A 10,816-nucleotide genomic window follows, 5' to 3' on the forward strand; every position below is an offset into this window, starting at 1 on the left:
TAGTCCTTTGAACCCATCTCTAGGAGCTGTATATCAGATCCATACTTAAGCTTTAGGGAGGAGAGTGTTTTTGTTCCTTGCTGAACATCAAATTCCACTGAAAGTTGATCTATAGCCATTTCATCAATGTGCAATATGTCAAGTACAAAGCAATCCAAGAGGTTGGTGACAATCGAATTAGCTTTAATAAGTATTACCCATTCACCTGGGGGGTTGTAATTTGAAAGAAAGCCCAAGACTGAAAAACAATTTTCAGCTGTTTAAAAGAATGATGAAACAAGGATCCCTTCTTTACACTGGCATAGCATTGGCCGACGTGCCAATCTCAAGAATTCTGAAACCTTAAATCCTCTGACTACAAGCAATGTGATAAGAGAACATCTACACAGCAAGTTAAGCTCAAGTTCAGAGCTAATCTTCACATGAACATAAGATTGACTGGAAGAGGCTGCTAGCCCAAAATGACAACAGCCATCACCTCATTTCTACAATGGCCCACATAAGCCAGCTTAATGTTTGGATCCAGCCCTACTCACAAATCCGAGGAGACAACTCTATTTTTGAGTGTTACTGCATAATGTATAATCAGCAGCTGCCCAGCCTTACCGAAATACATCTTCCCTTCCCTTTTGTGTATTTGGTCCCAACTCAAAATTGTGTCTTTTAGTAATACAGTACTTGTTTTTACAGTAAGTAAAGTTAGACTTGTTAATTACCATTAAATTGTGCTATGTGTTTTTGTACCCTCCACCAGCTCACAGCCTGGTTTTAGCCTTACTTCCTAGGAGTGTTCAGTTCAAGAACTTTACTTCAGTCCATAGTACCATAAAAGTGCACAAACATATAAATACATTTAAATGATACAACCCATTACATTACAAATCCAGTAAAAGAGCTGCCCAATCAGTTCAGCATACAGCTCTAAAAAATGAAGATGTTAAAATAGGAAGTACAATACATCAGTGCTAAGCAGATTGCCAGATCAACAAAAACATCAAGAAGGGTCCAGAAATATAATTAAAAAAAGGAACGCTATGCTATCCAGAAAAATGCTACTAGGGCTCAGAGAACAAACTGACCGGTATGGTACTAACCTAATTTCATGATAAATAAAGTGTGCACTGTATTTTTTTTTTTTTTAAACCAGTTAAAACACATCCTAGGGAGTTCAATCTAGCAGCATTCCTAGGTCTAATATACCAAACTGTCTGCACATAATTAGAGACTGAGTGAATAATGCAGCTCCTGTTGTCAGTCTTGCATGTTCTTAAAGCATTGTGCAGATCTTTAAGCCCAAGAAGATGGCAGAGGGGGACAATCTACCGGTCACACTGCTTAGCATATGCGCTGCAAAAGAATAGTAACTGTTCTTTATTTTCCACAGCATGACAGCCCATAGGGAATAAGTTAACAGAATTTTTGCTTTTATTCCAGGAACAGGGAAAGGAAGCTAGGGGCAAAATCCCTATCCTACTTTTAATGAATAGGGCTCCTGTAAACAGAGAATTAAGATGGTCTAAGTACTCCTCGAAGTGCGGAACACACTTAAAAGCCAAGTAGCTGTCAGAGCAACTACCTGATGAAACAGCAGCTAATCTTACATTTAAAACAATGTCCAAGGAGCTTGATTTCACAGTATCTCGGGCACTCGGTGGGATTAGAATGGGATACAGTCCATACTCACTCAGGCCTAATCTGAACATCCAAGTTTTTAAGTCCCTGAGGCATTCTCTATAGGGTGCCAATTACTCTGTTGACTATAGTTCTATTCCAATATAAAATTGGTTTTAGATTGGCTACATCCAGAATTTATTTTTAATTTGGATCAAACCTTAGTGGACGTAGAGGTGCACCGGTGGGAAGTCTCAACATTTCTTTAATAAAAGAGTTGTTTCTTTCCTCAAGCTGGTCAAGTTTACAAAACCCCCACATGCTTGTGGCTTTTAGAGCTACAGAGCTGGGTAGGAGGAAGCCTGGCTTGCAAATCTAATGATAGCCCCAGCTCTATGCCTTGGTGTCAGTGAGCTTTTCTCAATCTGAGCTTTCCACCTCCGGGAATCGGTAAGTCTCACCCCTAGGTAATCAAATTGTGTAACTCTTTTCAATATGAACCCATCCAAAACCAATTTCCCCTTAGCTTTCTTACATGGGCTGAACACCATGTATTTGGGTTTAGTTCCATTTCTCTTCAGGCCATGGTTTTTACAAAAGAGACTACATGTCTCAAAGAGAGGCCCCTTGTGAGTTTTTAAAGGAATGTATTGTCTGCAAAAAATAAACCAGGACCTTTAAACCAGACACTTTGGGAGAATCATTCTCAGTCCACCAGGTAAGAGTTACAACTATTGATGAATAATAGAAAGAGGGTAGGTGCTAGGACACATGCCTGGCATGGTTTCCCCACCTGACATTTTCAAAAGTATCTGAGGAAAAGTGTTGAATCAAAGGAAATAGACCAGGGGGATACCCCCCCACATCTTGCCCAGGACCTCCCAGAGTTCTACCATAGGAACTACAGCAAAGGCAGCTCTAAGATCCACAAACAAGACATACAATGACCCCCTTTCTATGTCCATGGATTTCCATTTCGTAGTCAGAAATCTTTGGACCTAAACAACTCTTCTTATCTTCGCCTTGAACTTAGCCTGTATGTGTGACAACATCTTGCTGGTCTCTATCCACTCAGAGTTTTGTGGGAAGTTGCTTGCTAATGATCTTCTGGATGTAGTCCATTAGATGAATAGTTAGCAATGACATTCCTGGCTCCTTTCTTTAAAATTGGCACGATTTCAACACCTTTCCAGGAGTTGGGGATTTGTATCTTTCAGGAAGAAGCCCTTTAAATTTGAAAACAGTTCTTTGTGAACAGCCAGAGTCTGGAAAGGTGTACCCTCTTGAGCTTTGAGAGCAATTAGGGCAGCATTTAAATTTCTATAAAGCTCTTGTAAAACATTTGTAGTTCCAGATACATCTGCCAATCTAACATTGCATCGGGTCAATACTATTGGATCTGGTAAAGATACCTTAGGGCACTGGTTACCAACCTTTGGTCCGGGGAATCCTCCTCAGGGGATCCGTGACTGATTAGAAAATGAAACAATATTAACAGATTAATAAAGTGTAAATAAAGATGGTGGCTAAATTTACAACTGAAAATGTTAAAATGTACTGTAATTGCCAAGGAATTTCAAATTGGAAATTAAAATTAAAATAATATCCTCAGATTGATTAATAGGAGCAGTGCAGGTGCATCAAACAGAATATAGTTTGGACAATGTGTGGCTTCAAATAAATTTAGAAAAGCTCCAACCTGCCTATTAAATTAACATTTAAGCCAGTATGCTAGCTTTTGGGTTTCAGATACGTTACAGCACTTGTTCTACATGCAGCTACCAGGGAAGTAGTTGTCACTGCAATATCTAACTATGTACATGCAGCTTGGCTTATAAGAAAACGTAGTGAATGTGATAGAGATGATCATCTGGATGTTGATACGCCCCTCCCAACCCCCCTTCCGATTTCATTCCTTACCTCTTTTTACCTGTGCTTAATATGGAATTTGAACATCACAAAAACAATATTGCAAGCAGCATGGGATAAGAGATGCTGTGTGGGTCAATGAACACCGCAGCACTGTTGGAGGTGTTATGTAAAATGGCTATTATTCACATTGTAGCTGAGCACTGGCACTTTTGATCAGCAACAGTGGCAAACGTAGTGTTCTATTGATATGGAATGGATATTTGTTTACCAAGGTTGCTATATATCTCCAGTATTGTACATGCAATGTTGTCTATTTTTATCTTATGCACATTTTTATCTACTGCATTTTAATCTGTTACCATTTTTTTGTGTTTTTCTTTGTTGTGCCAGCATTTGCTGGGAATGTATTGACTGCTTTATTATGGTTCTATAGATTTTTTTATCTGAAGTAAACTGATGATGAAAACTTATTTTTGTTATTTATATTTGTTTGCAAATTAAATAAAAATGTGTTATCATGTGTGTGTAGGTTTGATAGAATGCTTGTTTCTTTTTTTTGTATAGTATTGCGGTTCAAATCATCGACAATGTTAAGGCCGGCATCCCAGGCTTCCAGTTATGATTCAGTGGGGGGCCCCGGATTCCGATAATGATTCAATGGGGGTCCCCAGGTTTCAGGAATGATAAAGTGGGGGTCCACAAAAGTCATAACGTTGAGAGCCACTACTTTAGGGCATGACAAATCCCTAATCTGAGAGACATTAAGTTCAAGTGTAAAAGGATTGTGTTCACTTTCAAGGGGCTCCACAACATCCAAGTCAGCCATCTCATGCCTGATTCTAATGTCCATCAATATGTAATCAGTTACTTTTAAAATCCCCCCTTCCAAAGGTAGGTCCGAAAAAGTGTGGTCAGTGCATGCTCTTAACCCATGAGACACAGCTATATCAATTAATTTTAAGGCGGGCAAACTCATCCTCTTTCTTCTCCTCAAATTGGATAAGGATGGGATTTCCCCAGCACTCGTCTTCGACTCAAGTTAGTTCAGACACTGGGACATATGGCTCAAAACAGGTGGTGAAATTTCCTGCGATGACCATATGGTGGCAGGTTCAAGGAGCCTCTAAATGTTTGTTCAAAGCTTAAGAGTCTGGGATTCCTTGTTGACCGGGGTGGTCCTAATATGGAAAATGTCACTTACCCAGTGTACATCTGTTCGTGGCATGTAGAGCTGCAGATTCACATGCTGTGCATAGCTCTTCTGACATCTAGTGTTGGGCTCGAAGTGTTACAAGTTGTTTTTCTTCAAAGAAGTGTTTTCGGAGGTAGGGGATCGAGTGACGACTCCTCTCAGTTACAGTGCGCATGGGCATCGACTCCATTGTTAGATTGGTTTCCCGCAAAGGGTGAAGGAAGGCGTGATAGAGTATAAGTATACAAAGATACTACAGGCTTCCGGGGAGGTGGGAGGGTGCATGTGAATCTGCAGCACTACATGCCACGAACAGATGTACACTGGGTAAGTGACATTTTCAGTTCGATGGCATGTGTAGCTGCAGAAACACATGCTATGCATAGACTATAAAGCAGTTAGTCCTCCCAAAAAAGCGGTGGCTAGCCTGTAGGAGTTGAAGTTGTTTGAAATAGTGTTCTTAAGACAGCTTGGCCTACAGTGGCTTGTAGCTGTGAAAAAACAAAACAGTAGTGTTTTGTAAATGCATGAGGAGTTGATCATGTGGCTGCTTTACATATATCAACCATTGGTATGATTCCTAAAAAAATGCCATTGACGCGCCTTTCTTTTGTGTAGAATGTGCTCTAGGAGTGATCAAAAGATGTCTTTGTGCTTTGATGTAGCATGTTTGTATGCATCTAACAATCCATCTTGCTAAACCTTGTTTTGATATAGGATTGCCTTTATGTGGTTGTTGGAAAGCAATGAAAGTTGTTTTGTTTTTCTAAAATCTTTGTTTCTGTCTATATAATACATAAGAGCTCTTTCTCCCACAGAGTCCGGCTGTGGAAAGAAGACTGGCAATTCCACTGTTTGGTTGATGTGAAAAGGATACTACTTTTGGTAGAAATTTTGGATTTATTCTTAGTACAACCTTTTGTTTGTGCACTTGGAAAAAAAGATTCTTCAAGAGTGAAGGCTTGTATTTCACTAACTCTTCTTAAAGTAGTAATAGCTACAAGTAAAGCAATCTTCCATGTTAAATACTGAATTTGACAAGAGTGCATGGGTTCAAAAGGTGGTCCCATGAGTCTGGTAAGTACAATATTTAAATTCCCTGATGGAACAGGTGGTGTTCTAGGTGGAATAATGCATTTTAATCCTTCCATAAAGGCTTTAATAACAGGAACTCGGACTAGAGAAGTATATTGAATATACTGCAAGTATGCATTTATTGCAGTGAAGTGTATCTTGATGGATGAGAAAGCAAATGAGACTTTTGCAAATGAAGTGAATAGCATACAATATCTTGTATGGATGCTGTAAGTGGGTCTGTGTTTTTAGATTGACAGTAGTATACAAATCTTTTCCACTTGTTTGCGTAGCATTTTCTAGTAGTAGGTTTACATGCTTGTTTAATTACTTCCATACATTCTGAGGGAAGTTTTAGGTAACCAAATTCTAGGAGTTCAGGCACCAAAATCGCTAGATTGAGAGCATTGGGATTTGGATGCCTGATTTGACCGCTGTTCTGGGTTAACAAATCTGGTCTGTTTGGGAGTTTGGAATAGGGTACTACAGACAGATCTAGGAGTATTGTGTACCAATGCTGGCATGCCCATGTTGGTGCTATTAAAATCATGGTGAGTGATGTTTGACGTAATTTGCTGACCAGAAAGGAAAGGAGTGGGAAAAGCGTAAGCAAATATCCCAGACCAATTGATCCATAAAGCATTGCCCTTGGATAGAGGATGCGGGTGTCTTGATGTGAAGTTTAGGCATTTTGCGTTTCCACTTGTTGTGAATGGATCTATCTCTGGTGTTCCCCACTTTTGAAAGTACTTTTGAAGTACTTGGGAGTGAATCTCCCATTCGTGTGTTTGTTGGTGATTTCTGCTTAGGAGATCTGCCAGCTGATTGGCTATCTCTGGAATGTATTGAGCTAATAGATGAATACAATTGTGAATTGCCCATTTCCATATTGTTTGAGCTAGCAGGGACAGTTGAGACGAGTGTGTCCCGCCCTGTTTGTTGAGGTAATACACAGTTGTCATGTCAGTTTTTATGAGAAGTCTTCTGCTTGAAAAGAGGTTGAAAGGCTTTTAGAGCAAGAAATACAGCTAATAGTTCTAGGTGTTTTATATTAAGCTATTTCCAGTGGGCATCCCATTGCCCTTGAATGGTCTGATTGTTGGGGTGAGCTCCCCAACCGATCATTGATGCGTCTGTTGTGATTATGGTCTGAGGCACAGGGTCTTGGAATGACCGCCCCTTAGATTGCAGCGATTCCACCACTGAAGGCACATGTGTTTGGCGGTCCATCAACACTAGACCTTAAAGTTGACCGTATGCCTGAGACCATTGTCGTGAGAGGCACTGTTGTAAGGGCCTCATGTTTAGTCTTGAATGTGCAACTATGGCTATGCAAGATGCTATCATTCCTAGAATCTTCATGATAAATGTTACAGTACATTGTTGATGCGGCAATATGTGTGGTACGAGATTTTGGAAAGCTTGTATCCTTTGCATATTTGGATAAGATAGGGCTTGTTGAGTATTTAGGACAGCACCTAGGTATGGTTGTACTTGTGCTGGTTGAAGATGTGATTTTTGGTAATTGAGAGTGAACCCTAGCGTATGCAAGGTTTCTATCACATAACGAGTGTGATGTTGACATTGTGTAAAAATGCTTGATTATATTAGCCAATTGTCTAGATATGGAAAGACGTGGATGTGTTGTCTTCTTAAGTAGGCTGCTACTACTGCTAGATATTTTGTGATCACTCTTGGAGCGGTTATGCTGAATGGCAACACTTTGAACTGGTAATGTTTTCCTGCTATGACAAACCTGAGGTATTTTCTGTGAGCTGGATGGATGGGTATGTGGAAATATGCATCTATGAGGTCTAAAGCAGTCATGTAATCTTGTTTTTGTAGTTGTGAAATGACATCTTGCAGATTTACCTTGTGAAACTGTACTGACAGGATGTATAGATTGAGGGGCCTGAAGTCCAATATGGGCCTGAGGGTGCATTTTGTTTGGGGGAATGAGTAAGTATGGTGAGTATACTCCTGTCCCTTGTTGAGAACATGGAACCAATTCTATTGCTTGTTTTAATAGTAGAGATTGTATCTCTTGTTGCAACAGAACACTATGTTCTGGGGACAACGTGTGGTATCGTGGTGGAATGTTTGGAGGGGTGGAGATTAATTCTAGGCAATAGCCATTGCGGATAACTGATAATACCCAATTGTCTGTGGCGATATTTTGCAAATGAGAGTGGAATTGCTGTAGTCTTCCTCCCACAGGAGAAGTGTGGAGCGGAAGGGTGGGAAGAAGTTACTGCTTAGGTTGTGTAGTGCTTTGCTTTGAGGTTTGGAATTTACCTCTGCTCCTGAAATATTGTCCTCTGTAGGACCCTCTAAACCCCCCTCTTTGATATTGGGTTTGTTGTCCCTGCTTTGTTTGGGAGGTGGAAGCCTCAGAGGACTGTGGCTTAAAACCTCCTCTAAACTGGGGTCTGCGAAAGGAGTCTCTATATGGTGTGGTGTATAAAGCCCCCACTGCTTTCACAGTATCTGAGTCTTTTCTCAGTTTCTCAATAGTGGTGTCTACCTCTGGGTCGAATAGATGTTTCTTGTGAAAAGGCATATTAAGTATTGTCTATTGAATTTCTGGTTTAAAACCAGAGGAGCGTAGCCATGCATGCCTTCTAATTGTGATGGTAGTATTGACACTCCTTGCAGCTGTATCAGCAGCATCAAGGGCAGACCTTATCTGGTTATTGCTTATAGCTTGTCCCTCTACCACAACCCGTTGTGCTCTCTTTTGATGCTCCTCTTTTGATGCAACAGAACGCTATGTTCTGGGGACAACGTGTGGTATCGTGGTGGAATGTTTGCAGGGGTGGAGATTAATTCTAGGCAATAGCCATTGCGGATAACTGATAATACCCAATTGTCTGTGGTGATATTTTGCCAATGACAGTGGAATTGCTGTAGTCTTCCTCCCACAGGAGAAGTGTGAAGCGGAAGGGTGGGAAGAAGTTACTGCTTAGGTTGTGTAGTGCTTTGGTTTGAGGTTTGGAATTTACCTCTGCTCCTGAAATATTGTCCTCTGTAGGACCCTCTAAACCCCCCTCTTTGATATTGGGTTTGTTGTCCCTGCTTTGTTTGGGAGGTGGAAGCCTCAGAGGACTGTGGCTTAAAACCTCCTCTAAACTGGGGTCTGCGAAAGGAGTCTCTATATGGTGTGGTGTATAAAGCCCCCACTGCTTTCACAGTATCTGAGTCTTTTCTCAGTTTCTCAATAGTGGTGTCTACCTCTGGGTCGAATAGATGTTTCTTTTGAAAAGGCATATTAAGTATTGTCTATTGAATTTCTGGTTTAAAACCAGAGGAGCGTAGCCATGCATGCCTTCTAATTGTGATGGCAGTATTGACACTCCTTGCAGCTGTATCAGCAGCATCAAGGGCAGACCTTATCTGGTTATTGCTTATAGCTTGTCCCTCTACCACAACCCGTTGTGCTCTCTTTTGATGCTCCTTTGGGAGGTGTTGTATAAGATCTTGCATCTCATCCCAAAGGGCCCTGTCATATCTGGCTAGACGTGCCTGAGAATTGGCAATTCTCCATTGGTTAGCCACTTGTGTGGCAACTCTTTTCCCAGCCACATCAAATTTCCTACTTTCACTATCAGGAGGACGTGCGTCTCCTGATGACTGGCTGTTTGCTCTTTTCCTTGCCGCACTACCACTGAGCCTGGAGGGACCTGATGAGTGATATAGTCTGGGTCTGTAGGAGCAGGCTTATATATTTTTTTAGTTAATTCTAGAGGTGATGACCCTAGCTTTGAGAGGTTCATAAAAAATTTGGTCCGCATGTTTAACCATTGGGAGACACTGGTACCTGGAATGAGTGGAAGACGGTGTGTTCAATAGAAATTCTTCTTCCAAGGGTTCAGAATGCATAAGCACTCCATGATAAGCTGCTGCCCTAAATATTACTTGGGTGTAGGCAGTGGTGTCTTCTGGAGGAGAAGGTTTAGATGGGTAGAGGTCTGGATCATTGTCTGGAATGGGAACAGGGTCAGAGATCCCATGGGTCTACTTTATCTCCATGTGAGTATAATGAAGGTGTTGGAGAAGGCAATGGTGGTGGCCTATTGTGAGGTGAAAAAGAAAGCTGTGGACAGTGAGGAGAAGTAGGGAGAGGTGCTGGTTTCTCCTTTTGTTTCTGCACTTCTGCTGGTGGTTGAACAGAGTCTAACTCCTCTTGAAAAGCCAGCTTTTTTTTATTCTATGAAGGAGGTGCAGTGATGATTTGTCCAGTCTCCTTATATATATGGATTCTCGATTGTCTTTCATCCATAACCTCTAATATTAGCTCAGTCTTTTCTTCAGAAGATTTATGAGATTCCAGCATGGGCTTTGAGATTTGCTTTAATTTTCTCGAAAGTCCCTGTTCCTCTATTTATGAGGATTTTTTCAGCTCCTAAATGTGGATCTTTTTCGGTACCGAAAAAGTAGTCTGTTGTTTCAGCTCCGAAACAGAGTGCCGAATTTTCGACTCCAAGGAATGAGGCCTTTTACTTGAGTCTGAAGCTTTAGCCGATTTACTCGACTCCGAGGTGGACGGAGGAGTGGCCTTTTTCAGCGCCGACCCTGAAGGTCAGTCGCCAACAGTCTTTTTTCGGGCAGAACCATGGCCTTCCGGCATTGGTGTACCCAAACCCTTCAGATGTTTTTTATGTAGGGGTGTAGGGACAGACGTACTCACATGCTGGGCAGCTGTGATGGGTCTATCGTCTTCCGATTCTTGTTCGGATTCAGTGTCTTGGATGGAGACTGCTGTCTGCGCCTGCTCTTCCTCCATGACATCAAGATGTTTGGTGCTTTTCGACGCCATTTCCAGTCTTTGGGCTCTGCGATCTCTCAGGGTCTTCTTTGATCAAAACGATCAACAGGCCTCGCAATCTTCCTCTCGACGGTCTGGAGAAAGGCACAAATTACAAACCAGGTGTTGGTCTGTATAGGGGTACTTCACGTGGCACTGAGGGCAGAATTAGAATGGAGTCTGATCCATCAGACTTTTCAAGGTGGTAGGCCCGAACAGGCCAGAGTTGGGCGCACGCGCCCCGAAGAGCAAGATGAAGGTTC

This window comes from Pleurodeles waltl, chromosome 9, assembly GCF_031143425.1.
Source record: "Pleurodeles waltl isolate 20211129_DDA chromosome 9, aPleWal1.hap1.20221129, whole genome shotgun sequence".
In the NCBI taxonomy this organism is placed as follows: domain Eukaryota; kingdom Metazoa; phylum Chordata; class Amphibia; order Caudata; family Salamandridae; genus Pleurodeles; species Pleurodeles waltl.